Consider the following 17,492-nt stretch of genomic DNA (forward strand, 5'->3'; position numbering starts at 1 on the left):
GGGCTATCATCTGTGGTCTCAAGCAGTCCCTTCATTACAATAGCCATATGGTATCGAGATTCTTCCTTTCTTAGCTCAGGGCCCTCTTGTGTGTCTCCTTCCTGATAAGCCAGTTTAGAGTACCATACACTTGCCTTTCCAGCAATACCTGCCATGGAGTAGCTATATCCACTCAGAAAATCTGCACACCCTCCCAATCCCAGAGTAGAGCTCTTAACACCTAAACACCATGCAAGATTTCGCATAAATGCGGGTAGAAGACTCCAGTCCTAAACTTTATCACCAAAGCATCGATACAGAACTGGTTGTGTTCTAGAACCTCCCAAGAGATTATGACATTGTACAAACAAAACAGCTTAATTATCTTATCGCTGCAGCTTGACTTCTATAGGACTCAAATATCAGCCATTAATGCTGTCCTGGGGATTCAAACAGTCCTCTGGCTATTTCACACCTGTCCTTCTTTATGTAGGCTCATGCAACTTAATCCATTCAACTAGATTGTCAATTAGAGTGCTACTTGCTCCACTAGTTTGCCAGTAAAATGCAGATATATCCGACTCCCAGTTGTGGGTGTAGTTCAGGCTCAAGCCAAGACCACGTCTATATTATTTTTTAAACATATTATTTGAAAAATTTGATCATATATTTTTGTATAGTTTGGTACTAAGAGGGGGGAAACATTTTATACTCTGCCAAATATAATTTGAGAATTGCAGCTCAAATATTTTCCAACCCCAAATGCACCCAATCAAATAAGATTAGGATGATGGTTAGGAGGCAGCTTGTTAAAACATGAACATGCCAACCTCATAGAGATGGAATGTGTTTCATAGTTAAACAAACAAAACTGTGTGTGTGTGTGTCTATGACTAACAGAATCTGAAATTTAAGGGGTGATATTTAAGAAAAGCAACAGATTTGTGATTAACAAATAAACTGAATGGCAAAGACATACAAATCAAAACATAGATTAAGAGACCATCATCATTTTTATTTTTTAACCAACTAAGATTCATTGTTTTTTTCCTATACTTAAGGTATCAGGAATAGCAAGAAAAAGATAGCATGCCATACAAATTAATAATTCAATTCAGGAATTCATATTTTATAATAAAGAAAGGAAAAAAAATATATTTGTAGCCCCCAGAAAGGGGGATTGAATCCTCCTAGGATTGTCAGTGATAGGTTCATTTAAGAAGCTGGCCCACATTAGTAGTTTGGCAATTATACAAGGTAGATCAAAAGACACAAAAGGTGCTAATACCACTAAATGACAAAATTTAAATAATTAGCATGAGTTATAGCATGGTGCACCTTCTGAAAAGAGCAATTCTGAGATGGGTTTAACCTCCTGTTCCATGTGGTTGGGCTGAGTGACACTCTGCTTTCCCAGACTCACTTAACTGTTTCTCCCCAAGCTCTCCACTTAGAGAACTAGCTGTACCCAGTATCTGAGTCAATAATTAACAGGGAACCAAACACTCTCCAATCTACTACCTGCTGGTTCCAAGGGTAGCTTTATTGCTGACGGCCCCCTATCTGTGTATGCAATCAACCCCTAATTTTTTGGCCCGGCCTCCACTTCCATCTTGGTTTATCATCCATCTATTTCATTTCCTGCTGAGCCCAGAGTCCTAACTCAAACCAACCTGCCTGTCTAGGCCTGAGTCATGGGTCTACTTGCCACTCGACTCTGTTCATAATCAGAAACTTGATTCTATCTACCAGCCTGAATTCAGGACCTTTTACTTTCTGAAAACTCCTGCTTTGGGGCTTGCCCATCAGATGGGCAGCCATTGCCATCAATGCCACTTAGGCTTGAGCTTTCTTCCTTCCACATTGTATAGTGAAATGCAGACTCCCCCCTTTAGGGACATTCCCAAAGCCCCTGTTGAATCTTCCCCTATTCTCCACCTACTATGCAACTCACACCTCCCCTTGAGCTCTAGCTTTAGCCAGCAGCTTCATGAATGTCTCCATTCACAGGTATGACTTATGGTCTTCACAAATTCAACACACTCATCTGAAAAAACTCAGTGATGCCTCCTGGCCACCTTAATAAACCTCAGCTCCTCTCTATTGCATTCTATGGTTTCTGTTCAGTTGCCCACGCCAGAACCTAGGGACTTTTCTCAATTATTTTCCCTCGATAGCTACCAGTTAGTTATTAGTAACTGCTGAGTCTGTCAACTACATTTCTCATATTTTCACTCCCTTTCTCCCTCCCAAATCTTACTGCTATGGTTCATGTCACAGGCATTGCTTCCCAGGCTCTACTCAGAGCTTCCTGTGTAGTACTGCAGTCCATCTCTTCTTCCCATACGCCAGTCCATGTGGTGGACTGCAATGCTCCTGGAGAACATCTCTGAGTCTACCATTTTGCTAGCTTGTCCTGAGATGACTCGCCACTGTCTGAAATGTTAAGGGACAAACTCCTAATACAGAACCTAGGACTTTAGTCTTTGTAATCTGTTCTCCAGCCCAAATTATGGAGCGCTTCCCAAAAATGACTGTGCTTTCCCCTCATTGTTTCCATTGCCAGAGTTATCTGCCACCACAGGAAAATTATCTTTCTTTGGGGAATTAATGCTACATTTGCCTCCCCTGTGAAGCCTTTTTGGACAATCTGTATAAACACACACACGCGTGCACACAAACACATGCACACGCATGCACTTCCTAGGTTTCTCCCATGTGTTATCCCCCTAACTTGTACCTATTTTAATTGGAGCACTGAACTGTATGTACTACTGTCATTTTTTTGTTGTTTATCTCCTGTCCTCTATGCAACACACTGTTTATGGCATCCCCAATTATTCTACATCTTATTTGAGGATTCTTCAATGATAATGCTATTGACATTTTGGACCAGAGATTCTTTGGCTTTGGTGGGATGTTCTGTTCATTGTAGAATATTTAGCAGCCTCCCTGGCCCTTACCCACTCGTACTAGTGGAATACTCTCCCTGACTTCCCTACTGATGACAACTAAAGATATCCTGATATTTCCAAATGTTCTTTCCAGGAGGGCAGGGCACATGGCAAAATTGGCCCTTCATGAGAACCACTGAAACCACAAAGTTGTGCATACTAAATTAATACTTCAATGAAAGAAAGAATAAGGAAAAGAGAGGTAGAGGGAGGAAAGAAACAGATGAAGAAACATATGAAGGGTGGGATAGAAAAACATCTAACAATATGGTTATTTATAAGGAAAGCCACAAATTACACTCAGCCCAGGATCTGCTGGCCTATAAGCTCAACATTAAACTATCTATATCTACTGATATCCTAGTAGTGATAAGGCACAAGCAGGAAACACATGTACATAGAAATATGTCAGAGATAGACTAGCAAGAAGAAGGGTGGAGAGAGAAAGCAGATCAGAAGAGCTGCGCTGATAGTGGGAAGTCACGCATCCTCAGGAGCACCTAAGTTGCATCATGGGCATCAGTGAGGTGCTGTGTGGTTAGGAGCACAGGCTCTGAAACCAGGTGTCCTGGCATCATACCTGGCTCCACCTCTTACTATCTAATTCCAGATTCCTCACCTGTAAAGTGTATATAACCACAATGCCTATATCTCAGGCATTTGTGAAGGATATATGAGATGCTCCATATAAAAAAAAAACATATTTAGAAAAGTGTCTGACACATTTTAAGTGTTTCATAATTGGTAACAATACATAGGCTCTTCTGCGGTTATTTTTTCCATATAGTTTAATGGGCCCAGATTTGGACTACAAATTTTGTACTCTCAAATTGATAATAATGTAGGAAAATGATGGATCCGGGATATAGCTGTAAAGCCACCAGGAAATAAACAATTCTTTGGCATTTATACTGTCAATGATTTTGCTTCAGGGTTTGGGTAATACATTTGTGTTTTCAGCCCACGTATCCTAGTATTTTTATTATCTCTATGTAATGTATAATTTGGAAGAAAGTTTCAAGTCAAGCATTGAGTCTTTTGGCTCTCTCTGTCCCTTGGTCACACTTGGCTTCTTGCAGAAGCCATTAATCAAGAAACACTCAGGTACAGAGCTTAGAAGAACTGGTATAGGTCTGGGCCTGAGAGAAGCTAATGTATTTACAGCTGTTGACCTAGTCATAAATGTCGTCTTCAAGCCAGGAGCCTTGGACACTGGGGATTGGATGCAATAGGATAGGATAAAGATGGTGAAGTTCCTCTAAAGAGGAGGGTGGAACAGAGGCAGGTCAGAAGTGAAGATTGGCCTAATCATTCAATGTGTGCATGAAGAGGGCACCACATTCCTACTGGTGCAGTAGTGGCTTTGGACTCTAGTGGGGAGGTGAGCTTGTGCCTAAATCAAAGTGTGAACTTTACTCTTAGTGAGAGGCTCACGAGCTGATGTAACGCAGGAGTCAGGCTGATACATGAAAGTCCCTGTGGCATTTAAGAAAACAGCAGCTGTTTATTTCCTTTCACATTACCCTTCCTTCTGGTGCAGAGAGGCTAGGATTGGCCAAGCCAGCACAGTTGAGTGCAAAGAGTACTTTTCAGAAGTCCAGTCCTATTTTGCTAATACCAGTCTTTTCAAAACTGTCATTTTTGCCTCCCTAGTAAAGGGAGATAGTTGGACTTTCTAATTTCTAAAACTCATGATTTTCTGTGACATGACTCTGAGAGTATGGCAACAAAGAACAAATTGTTCTGTAATATACGGGAGGTTTTCTCAGCTCTCTGGATTCCTGCCTCCCTTGACTGCAGTAACCATCTCTGAATTGGGTAGGGAGAGCAATGCTCACCCGTTATCTCTGCCCCATCATTCTCTATAAACCTGAGCTTCAGTTTACAGAATAGGCAAATAATTACCCTGATGTATTTAATATTCTCCTTTTTAAATATGCATCATAGAAATATTTCTCTTCTTCTGTAGAATATATCCTACCTCTATCATCCCAATGTATAGGGGCTAGATTGTTAAATCTCATATTGTGCATATATGTGTGCATGCACATGTGTGTGTCCAGGGTCCAGAACAAGAGGAACAGAGAAGGATAAAGCACTGGTGTTGTGAGTGCCTATAGGATGAGAACACAAAGAAATTAGAAAACCAAAAATGCCTTACTCTCTGATCATCATTATACTTGTGTGTTTATTTAAAAAAGAAAGATTTTATATATTTATTTGACAGAGAGCGAGAGCAAGAGCGGGAGCAAGAGTGAGAGAGAGCACACACAAGCAGGGGGAGCAAGAGAGGAGTGAGGCTTGATCTCAGGACCCTGGAATTATGACCTCAGCCACAGGCAGGTGGCTAGCCAACTGAGCCACCCAGGAGGGCTTCTGTGTTTAACTTTCTCTCTACCCTCCACATTTTTCATGCACATGCAAGTTTGCTTTTTGGTTCTAGAGCAGTGTTTTAGTAATTTTCATGTTCCCTCCTGACATTCACACATAGTAGGTAAACTGAGTTAAACCTCTCCGGCTACTTTCTGGAACTTTACCAATGATTCCTTTGGGCTAAGCCTTATTCCTGGTCATATATTCTTCTTTTAATAAAGTATATCTAAAATATGAGACACTGTTCAAAATACTTGACATTCTTATGATAACTGTACAAAGTAAATACTACTGCCATCTCCACTTTAGAATTAAAAGAAGATTTTTTTTTTCACACAGGGATGTTAAATAACATCCCCTAAGACACAAAGATGGTTAGTGGTGGAGCCAGGATTCAAGGCCAGACAGATTGGCTCAAGACCTCATGCTGTTCCCCTGTCTATGGTTCTGTCTGGAAATTGAGATGATTAGGAAAAAGCAGCATATTAGCTATTAAACACTTCTACATGAATAGAAGACACACTTATAGACCCCTGGGATCTGGGATAAGAAAGAAGGTAAAATGATAAGGAAAGGAAAAACTCGTAGCATTGAATACAAAATTTGTCTATTATATCTTTATAAAAGGACAGTGAGAGTAGTAAGAATTTCTTTATCGCTGGCTACATGTATACCACAAAACTGTGACAATAAAGCACCCTAATCAACTGGCTTCAATCTACTCTTTCTGCTCACATTCACATATATATTCATCAGATGCCTGTGGAGCTTCAAAATGAAGACAACAAAACAAAACAACCTCAAAAACAAAAACTGGGGGGTTGGCGCGGGGCCTGGGTGGCTCAGTCGGGTAAGCATCTGCCTTTGGCTCAGGTCATGATCCCAGGGTCCTGGGACCCAGCCCCATATGGAGCCCCCCACCCAGCAGGGGGTCTGCTTGGGATTCACTTCTCTCTCACACTGTCTCTCAAATAAATAAATAAAATCTTAAAAGAAAAAAAGCAAAAACTTGCATATGCAAAATTTTGCATGTCTGCTAGTAGACATGAAAAATGGTACAGATAATTTGGACCACAATTTGGTAGTTTCTTAAAGAGTTAAACATATATACTTAATTTATAACCCAGCAATTAGACTCTAATTATCATCTATTTCTATTATAAATAGAAATAAAACCTTGTATCTACACAAAGATTCATTCCATTATTCACAATAGCTGAAGCCTGGGAACAATCCCAGTGTCCATTAACTGGTGAGTGGGTAAATAATTTGTGGTATATCCCCACAGTAGAATACAACTCAGCAGCAAAAATAAGTGAAATCCTGGCACATGTAGCAATGGGGAGGAATTTGAAAATCACCATCCTGAGTGAAGGAAACCAGACACAGTTACTCTACATTGTGTCACTTCGTTTTTATGAGGGCTGTAGAAAAGGCAAAGTTAGGCAGAGAGCATAAAAGTGTTGGTCTGAGCCAGGGTGGGAACAATTAATTAACTATAAATGTCTACAGGTAACATTTTCAGGTAATAGAAATATCCTAAAATTGGATTATAGACAGGACACCTGGGTGGCTCAGCGGTTGAACGCCTGCCTTTGGCCCGGGGCGTGATCCTTAGAGACCCGGGATCGACTCCCACATTGGGTTCCCTGCATGGAACCTGCTTCTCTCTCTGCCTGTGTCTCTGCCTCTTTCTCTCTGCGTGTCTTTCATGAATAAATAAATAAAATCCTTAAAAAAATAAAATTAGATTATAGCGATGGCTGTATAAATGTACAAATTTGGTAAAACAACGGATTGCCTTCTTAAAATGGGTGGATTTGATGGTATGTAAATAATAATGGAATAAAGCTGCTTAAAAAACATTAAAGTCTACAAATGAACATAAGAAAAGGGAAGGAAAAATAAGATTAAGAAAAAAAAAACAGAGAGGGAGGCAAACCATAAGAGATTCTTAACTAGAGGAAACAAACTGAGGGTTTACTGGAGGAGATGTGGGTGGCGGGATGGGGTAACCGGGTGATGGGCATTAAGGAGGGCCCGTAATGTAATGAGTACTAGGTGATACATACAACTGATGAGTCACTGAATTCTACCCCTGAAACTAATAATATGTTATATGTCAATTAACTTGAATTTAACTTAAAAAAATAAGTCTTCATCTGAATTTACTGAACCAGAGTTTCCAGGTACTATTTTTTTTAATTATGGGGAAATACACATAACATAAAATTGATCATTTTAACCATTTTTAAGTGCACAATTTGATGACATTAAGTACATTTACATTTTGTGCAGCAATCACCACCACCCATCCACAGAACATTTTCATCATCACTTACTGAAACCCTGTACCCATTAAACAATAAGTCCAAGTCCTCCCCACCACCACCACACACACCACTCATTCCTGGCAACCACCACTTTAGTGTCTATGAATTTGCCTACTCTAGATACTTCAAATAAGTGGTACCATGCAAATATAATGCATATTTGTTGGTGTCTGGCTTATTTCATAGCATAATGGTTTCAAGGTTCGTTTATGTTGTAGTATGTGTCAGAATTTCACTCCTTTTGAAAGAATGGATTTTTAGTCAATTGCCTGTACATGCAACATTTTGTTTATCCACTCATCTGCCAATGAACATTTGGCTTGTTTCTACTTTTTGGCTGTTGTGAATAAAGCTGCTAAGAACATCGGTGTACCCTGGTACTGTTTTTAAAATATGCAATTTTTCTTCTGGAAGAAGGGAATCCATGGCTTTAATTATATTTTCAAAGGGGTTTGTGATCCAAATTCTAGCCATGTGGCTGACTACAGAACACATAAATAAATAAAGACTTCATGAATTTTTTTTTTCCCTGAGTGAGGGATGAGTTCTAGCAACTGGGAATGGGTAATAAATATACTTACTAGAATTAAGGGACAACACAGAAGCATTGACTATCTTATTAACCCTTTGTGATATACCAGGCTCTGTACCAAACACTTTTTATTCATCTATGGTATTTAGCTCTTAGGACACACGTATGATCCATATCTGTGAGGCCATGGGAAACAAGTAATATGTGCAAGGTTAGTAGAAAATTCTATCCAAACTCAAACTTTTTTTTTTTTTTTTCTGGTGCAAAGGCCATGTCTGCAACTATTCTACAGTATTACCTCTGGAGAGAGACTTTTTGATTCACTCGAGTAGTTTGAAAATGGCTATAAGGTGGCAATGCATTGTAGGAAAGACTGATGCTTTAGTTCAGGAAACAAAGCAAAGATCTCACACACTTTGAAGTATAATGAGCAGAATCTGGCAACTAGAAGGAAGACTTACAACTTAAGCAGTAATTATGTTTTCAATCTGATTTGGGACCTTCTTCAAAAAAGCCAACCCTTTGGAATCAATCCAGTTCTATTCAAACTAAATCTTCTTAAATTTCCTTGTACTTTCTTCCCCACATCTGGAGCAGAGAGGAGAGGACACTTTACCATAGCAACAAGGCCTATGAGGTCTTTGGCCAAGACCTTCTTTTCAGGAATTCTCTACATGAATCCTAGGCAGGTGTTAGGAGAGCAGATACAAGAAGCTGTGTGTATTTCTACTCCTAAGTCAAAGTGGTCTTTCCCACCAAAACATTCACATTGGTCTGGAAGCGAGTCAGGCAGCTAGCTCTTTTATGGATGGAGATTGCATTCAGATGCAAATCAAAGTCTTCTAGGGATACATTGGTTTTCCTAGCTTTGACAGCTGCGTCCTCACCAGGGGTTTCAAATAACTCCCTTGACTGCAGCTAAGTGATTCTCCTGTTAAAATGTAGACATCTGTCTATTCCTTTCCGGGGCTTTGTTTTCTGAGCCTCACTTTCTATTAATAGAGAAGTGGGGGATGAATACCAAGAAGGGGAGAAACCACTCAAGTATAAGGCTATAAGGCTATCTTGTAGCCCAGGAATCTGATCAAAAATGTCAGTTTGGGAAGTAAAGTAGAACAGAGGATGAATACATATATGATTTCATAAAAGCAACGTGGCTCAGGGTAGTCCTGCCTGAATTGCTTTGGATTTGCATCCCCTTATACTAAGGCATGCCTGCTGCATTTCAGGCTTGTGACATCTCAACTAGAACCTGCATCTTGTAAGGGACAGAGGTGTGTTCCCATCATCTTTGCGTCCCTTTCACATCCATCCTCAAACACCCAAACTTTATTTTGGCGATAATACTTCAGAGGTGTTTCTGTTTACTTTTTACTACATCATCAGGAATAACATAATATTTAGTTTACTCACTTTAAGTGATATTACGATTGATAAGTAGTACCTTTTTTTTTTCCTGCTATGTATTGATGATACACACAGAAAAATATCTCAAGAGGATCAACTTCTTGTCACTGAGGTCTGTGCTTCCTACAAACCCACGGGGAAGTTAACAGACTGTTCTTGTTTTAGTTCTACATCTCTTAAAAGGGTTAAATGATTGTTCTCAAAGGGGAAAGAGACATAAATTTGTTCTATTAGAGGAAGGGAGAACTTATTAGAGGTGGTATCCTGCTCATTGGGAAATAACAGGTTATGGGTTATAAAATAGCAAATACCACACCACCTAAAGGTATCAAACCCAGAGATAGTTCTCTGGAGCTCATGGAGGCTGGGCACTAGACATCACGGTTTAGAGAGCTGTGGTAAGGATCCATGTAACGAACTTGCATTACAACTGGCATCTCTGTATGCCCAGTGACCTTGAAGAGCCCTCACATTCTTGACTATGGCATTGTATGCAGAGGGTGATGACTGACACGAGTGTAGATCAATAATCATGGGCCTTCTTGCTCATTGCCACTTGGCCTGCATCATCTCAGCCTTTGCACCATCACAGAAGGAGGAGGGAGCCACAAAAATGATCTGTATTGCGCATCCTAAGGACTTCAGTGAGTTCAGTGAGTAAGGCCTTGGAACCAGATTTGGTTTGACCTAGCCAGGGTATGATCATTATACCAACATTTTGTAATACTTTCTATGGGCCAAGAACTGTTCCAAGTACTTAGGGTCACTAACACCAGTCATCCTTATGTTTAAACATGGGGAACTGTGGTACAGAGAAGTTAAGTAACTTATCCAAGATGGCACAACTAGCAGGTGCAGAGCCAGGACTGGGAGCTCAAGCAGTACTGCTCCCAAATCTGTGAGTCTCAGGTAAATGAGGCACTCCCATTAGGAGTTTAAGAAAAAGGATGGGACACTTTCTTGTCAAATGAGACTCTGTCCCTCCCCCACCTCCACACTAACCTTTTTTCAGGAAATATGCCTATCATTCTCTTGATTTACCCTTAGGTAATTATAGGAATAATGTTCAGCTCGACAAACAGGTATTGTGCTGGACTGAGGTCCACTGGAGGCTATCGATGGACTACTCGTAGTTGGTGGGAGCAACTTGGACCCAAAAGAATGAAAATCTTTCATATTTCTCCTCCCTTTCCCCCACATCTATGTTCTTATTCCCGAGACTCTAATCTACCCACTGCTAGTCTAGACAGCAAAGAATGACTGAATACCCAACACCTGTTTAGCCTAGTAGATTCTAATAACCATACATGTTGTGCAAGTGGAGTCTTATGCAGAGGGAGTAGAACCAGTCAGGACCTCAGTCCTGTTTCTTTCAGGCAATACATGTATATTTCTTCTTTTTCTCTCCTTCTATCTTCCAAAACTTCCTGAGGAGAAGCCAGGTCAGCCCCCAAACAGCGACTCAGCCATTTCAAATACCCTCCTGCCCTCTTGCAAACAGCTTTATGCTCAAGCCAACAGCACAGCCTGGGAGGTTTGTGGTGCTAGTGGATTGCCACTGGACCCTGTCCAAACCCCAGCAGCCCGTGCCCGAGCAAGGTCTAATGGGATACACTGTCATACTGCATACGATTTATTACACCTGGGCCTTTTAAGAGCAAAAGAGGCATTCCATTTTCTTCCTTTCTCACCCTGTGATTTCCACCTCATTACTAAGGTCAGTTCGTGTGGCCTAACCAAAAGAAGAGCTGATGAAAATCGGAATGTTTTCTCCAGAGAGCCCTCAGTTCCCCTTTCATCTTTCTGTTCTCCTCCGTCTTGCTACCTAAACCCCTCTTGTCTTTCCACCTCATTTTGTTTTTTTTACTTACATTTTTTATTTTTCTTTATTTCTGTCCCAGTGCCGCATTCTTTTTATTTTTTAAAAGATTTATTTATTTATTTATTTATTTATTTATTTATTTATTTATTTGAAAGAGAGAGGAAGAGTGCATGCATGTGCAAGCAGGGGGAGAGGGAAGAAGAGAGGGAGAGAGAGAATCCTCAAGCAGACTCCCTGCTGAGCACAAGGCCCAACCCAGGACTCATCCCATGACCCTGAAGTCACCACTGAGACCCCCAGTGCTCCCCAGGGCCTTCTCTTTAGAAGAACACTGTATGTGGACACCTGGGTGGCTCAGTGGTTGAGCATCTGCCTTTGGCTCAGAGTGTGATCCTGGGGTCCTGGGATCGAGTCCCACATCAGGCTCCCTGCAGGGAGCCTGCTTCTCCCTCTGCCTATGTCTCTGCCCCTCTGCATGTGTGTGTGTGTATGTCATGAATAAATGAATAAAATCTTTAGGAAAAAAAAGAAGAACATTGTATGGCTAAACAAATAGCTTGTGAATCCTTCAGATTCTTCATGGTTTCAATTGTTACCTCATAAATACAAATATAATTTCTTCAAAACTGGTTTGTTACCTCAGGTTTTGAAGTTGTAATAAGAGCTGATTTGAGGAGTGTCAGAGGTGGATCAGGAGATCAGTTCAGAAGCTCCTGCTCCATCTGAGCAAGAGATGGAGGTGGCTTAGAGAATGAGGATGGAGAAGCCCAGACACACTTAAGTATTGAGAGTGAGGCAGGCAAATTGGTATGGGGAAACTCTTGCCTAAGAAAACACCTACAAGTGGAAATTCAAGTTTGGCCAATTTCTAAAATAAAAACAATCTAATTAGAGCTAGTGTCATTCCTACTCAGTAGCAAAGAGCAATGATACTGACATTTTTGTGCAGCTGCCTCCTGAAGGATAGGAAGACAGCAAATGCACCACACATGAATAATGAGGCAGACTATTTGTCCCAGTGGCAAAATAAATTTATAATTTTTAAAACAAGCTCAAGGGAGAAATATGCTTCCAGTACTATAGGCTTATAATTTGTTGTTTGGGGAAAAAATAAAACTTGTTTTTTGGGGGTTTTTTTAGGTACTTATTTCACAAGTGAATAATAAAAGGAACCAGGCAGCTGGGCTCTCAGTGGTAGTGAGGCTGAGCTTGAATTATAACTCACATAGGACATAAGGTCAAAGGAAGACCTCCCAATGCCAAATCTCAAAACAGAAGGAAAGAAGCTACCATGAGTGACAGCAAAAATAATAAGCAGTATAATTTTTCCTCCAAGAGCCTCATATATTAGAATGTTAATGTGCAAAATGTTAAGTGTTAAATAGTTTAATTGAATTGGGAATTTGAAACATGAATAAGGAATGATAGAATATTTGAAAATAATCCTAAAGGAAATTAATTATAGGAATGAAATTATTTATCATTGACATTTTATAAAATCAATAGCTACCTTATCTTTTTTTTTTTTTTTTTTTTGAGAGAGAGAGAGCTAGTGGGGTGGAGGGAGGGGCAAAGTGAGAGAAAGAGGGAATCTTAAGCAGGCCCCATGCTCAGCACGGAGTCCAAAATGAGGCTCCATCTCACCACCCTGAGATCATGACCTGAGCCAAAATCCAGAGTCAGAGGCTTAACCATCTGAACCACCCAGAGGTCCCTCAATCGATACTTTAAATAACAGGTTAGACAATACTTCAGGGAGAGTTGGTGAACTGAAAAATGAATCTAGAGAACTTATCAGGATTCCAGGGAGACCAAGAGATATGAAACATAAAGAGAAGGACATTGAGGGAAGACTGTGAAGCACTATCAAAGAGTTGATTGAAAGTCAAGAAATAATGGAAGAAAATCCATATTTGATGAGGAAAAGGCTGAAAATGTCCAGAAAAGATAGAAGGAAAAGAAAAAACAACAACAAAATCCTCTTCTTTGAGAAGCTCAAAGAATGTTAAGAAGAATAATTAATAATAATAATAATAATAATAATAATTAATAATAAATCCAGTAAAACTGCAAAACACAAAAACCAAAAAGATATTACAGACTCCCAGAATGGTGTGCCTTAGTGGCTCAGTTTGTTGAGCATCAGACTCTTGATTTTGGCTCAGGTCATGATCTCAGGGTCCTGGGATCAAGCCCCTCATCAGGCTCACACTCAGCAGGGGTCTGCTGGAGATTCTCTCTCTCTCTCTCTTTCTCTCTCTCACTCTCTCTCCCTCTGCCCCTCCTCCCACTCATTCTAAATTAATTAATTATTTTAAAAAATATTTAAAAAAAATAAAGACTCCCAAAATAAAAACAGATTGCCCATGAAGGGATGATAGAATTAGAGCTGACTTTTCAGAAGCATTTGTGGAAGGAAAGAGACAATGAAATAATGATTTCAAAGTTCTGAGGGAAACTCATATAAACTGTTGTTGAAGAAAAAAGTGAAATAAAGCCGTTGTTTTAAAAAACAAAAACTGACAGCGTTGACTCAAGTGATTCTAACATAAATAATTTCTGAAAGAAATACTTCAGTAAAAGAAAATAATCTTGAAGTCTTCAGGTGAAATAAAAAATAATAAATTGGTTTACACAATCATAATAACAACAATGTCTACTTGAAGAGGTAAAACACAGTTCTAAAATATTGGAAAAGGTAAAATGCTAAGATGGAATAATGGTATCAAAATTCATATTGTATAGTAATTTCAATTCCACTACTATTAATTTATTATTCAGACATAATAAATTAAATAGCTTCTAAATATATTTAGAAACTACTTAAAAATGGAACTAGTAAAAAAATGGAACTAGTGTGTTACTTATAAAACAATAGAGTGAAAAAGAAATATAAAAATTCAATAAACGTATTCAAAGTCAAGAAACTAATGAACATAAAAGGAAGACATGGAGAAAACAAAAAATGTTAGAAATCATAATATACAATATATATAAGTATGCAATATTCATATAATATATACATATATACATACACAATTACAACAAAGCTTTTAAAAAATGACAAACCTAGCTAAATGCTTCTTATAAGAAATTACTCTAAAAATAGAAAGGCACAGAAAAGTTGAAAATTTTAAAAATGGAAAAATATATATTGGATACATTTTACTAAAAATGTAGTATTTTACTATTTAGTAATAGAATTCAGTCCTAGCTTGAGATTTGAAAGTACATTTAAATTTAAAGTAAATTATTGAAAATATTGATCTACAGATACAGAGTATACCAACAAAATTTTTTTTAGCTTTTCAATTCACTAGCATACTTACAAGTACATACAGTCCATGCATATAATAATAATAATAATAATAATAATAATAATAATAATAAATAAAGTCTCATTATACAGGAAGTAAAATTTAACAGGCAAAAGAAATTGACAAGCTCATCAATAGGGGAAATATTTTAATATATCTCTCTTAATAATTAATTGATCAGTTAGAGAAAATAAGTAAGTTTATAGAACAGAGATGGAAAACTATGGCCCACAAACCAACCTGTCACCAGCTTTTGTGAATATAGTTTTATAGGCACAAAGACAAGGCCATTGTTTATGTATTGTTCATGGCCACTTCCCTGCTAAAATAGCAGAGCTGAGCAATTATAAAAGAGACAGTATTGCCCTCAAAGCTTAAAATATTTACTATCTTTTTTTTTACAGAAAAAAAACTTAACAGCTAATGATATAAAAATTTTTATTAATATTTTTAAAAATATTTATGTTGGGTCATGTACATAAAATACCCAGGTTATCAGAATTTAGTGTAACCTGTGTAACCACCACTCAGAACAAGATTTAAAACATTTCCATCACCCCCAGAGAGTTCCATTCTGACCACGTCTAGACAATTTCTTCATTCCTTACATCCAACCCACCTACCTGGAGGCAATGATTTTCTTATATCTATCACCATCGATTAGTTTTACCTACAATAGTATTATATAGTATGTACCTTTTTTTTTTTTTTTCTGTCTGGCTTACATCACTTTTTTACACCATGTGTTTTAGATTCAATCATGTTGTAGCATGTCCCAGTTATGGTCAAGTAATACTACATTTGTGATGATTCCACAATCTGTTTACCCATTTTCTTGTTGGTGGGCATATGAATGACTCTCAGTTCTGGTCATTATAAATAGGGCTGCTATGAGCATTCTCTGAAAAGTCTTTGTGGACGTATGTTCTATTTCATGAGTAAATGTCCAAGGAAGCAGGGTCATTGGGTAAACGGATGTTAATTTTATAAGAAAACTGCCAAAGAACTTTCCAAATGTGTACTATGCTCATCAGCAAAAGATAGCCTCAGCAACCTTTGATAGGCTCAGTCTTACTGAACCCAGCTCCCATGTGAGAATGAAATGCTATCACATAGTGGTTATAATTTGCCCTTTGCTGTTGACTTGTGATGCTGAGCAACTTCTTATGTGCTTATTAGCCATCCTATGTCTTCTTTTGAGAAGTATCTACTAGAGCTTTTTGTCTGTTTTATATTGGGTCATTTGTGTATTTTTTATTATTTGTAATCTACTCCTTATGTTTTGCATGTAAGTAATTACATATTTACAAATTAATATAATAGAATATAATATGTAAATACAATCTCTTTATTTTTTGCTTGCCTGTCTATTTTTATGATATCTTTTGATTAGCAGCATATTCGACTTCTAGTAAGTCCAATTTATCAAGTATTTTCTTTTATGGATAATGTTCTTTAGGTCATCTATGGATCTAGCATTCACATTTAGATTTTTAAGTGTTAAAGAAGATCTATAGTTTGATCAAGACTTTCACATATATTCATAGCAGAACTTGAAGCAAAAGTGACCTAACTACCAATTTATTCCCTGTTCTTTTTGGTAAAAGATATATTCTTTATTTCTTGATGAATATGTGTGTCACAAGGGTCATTCAATAAAACAATATTTAGTGTTTTGTGTGTCAGGAACATCATCATGTCTGGGAGTAATTGTGAACAATAACACAACCTGCAAATTACAATCCCTATTTCCCAAATAATTGTTTGGATTTCAAAAATTTATTTTCATTACTGAATGTATGTTGTACGATTTTTTAAAAGTAGAATATTATTCAAAGTTTTTGTAGAAAAAAAATAACCTTTTTTCATGTTTTTCATTTACCTTTCCTGTATGAAAGTTCACTGTATCCATCTTACAGATTTCCTCCAGCAATGCATTACAAAAAGATCACTCTCCCACAGGAGAGTCCACTTGGAAATTCTCCTATTTAAAATTAAGCAAATGGGAATCAGTAATGAGAGGGACTTCCACTTGTTCCCCATGGTGAAACTCAGTGCATTGCCATTTCCAGCAACATATTATGAGTAGACTTCCCTTAGCTTTTAGCTTCTTCTCATCTTACTTCCTTCCTTATTACTTAATATTTAAGCCAGAGCTAACTCTGCAAACTTCAGCAGAGGAAGACATTCATATATTCTATTTGAAAAGCATCAGCTTTAATAGAATGTGCTTTGCACATCAAAAGTGATAATTTTTTTTTTTTTTTTGCCTCACAATGTAAGTATTAAGACTTGCTTATTGGGACACCTGGTGGTTGAGTGTCTGCCTTCAGCTCAGGGAGTGATCCTGGGGTCCTGGGATTGACTCCCACCTTGGGCTCCCTGAAGGGAGTCTTCTTCTCCCTTCTCTCTGGGTTTCTCACGAATGAATAAATAAAATCTCTAAAAAAAATGACTTGCATATTGATGTTATCAGTGGCCTCTGAACTGTAATTTTTTTTAGGACACTTAACACTTATTTTTTCAACCACTATTGCGTTCAGAGGAAGGGAGATAGAAATGTAGCTTAGTTTATATTTGTTTCATCTTTTTAATTGTTTTTTAATCAGTGGGCCAAGTGTTTGCTATGAAAAAGTTTTGCATTTTTTGAATCTCCTAAAGTATCAGGTCATATTTTTCATGGCACAATTTAACCTCTGAGCTATCTGGTTTAAGCCATTTGTTTATCAGTGGTGAGCACTGGAGTTTGGTTTCCAGTGGCTTCAGGGAACATGC

Source organism: Canis lupus, chromosome 3 (genome assembly GCF_048164855.1).
Source record: "Canis lupus baileyi chromosome 3, mCanLup2.hap1, whole genome shotgun sequence".
Taxonomy (NCBI): domain Eukaryota; kingdom Metazoa; phylum Chordata; class Mammalia; order Carnivora; family Canidae; genus Canis; species Canis lupus.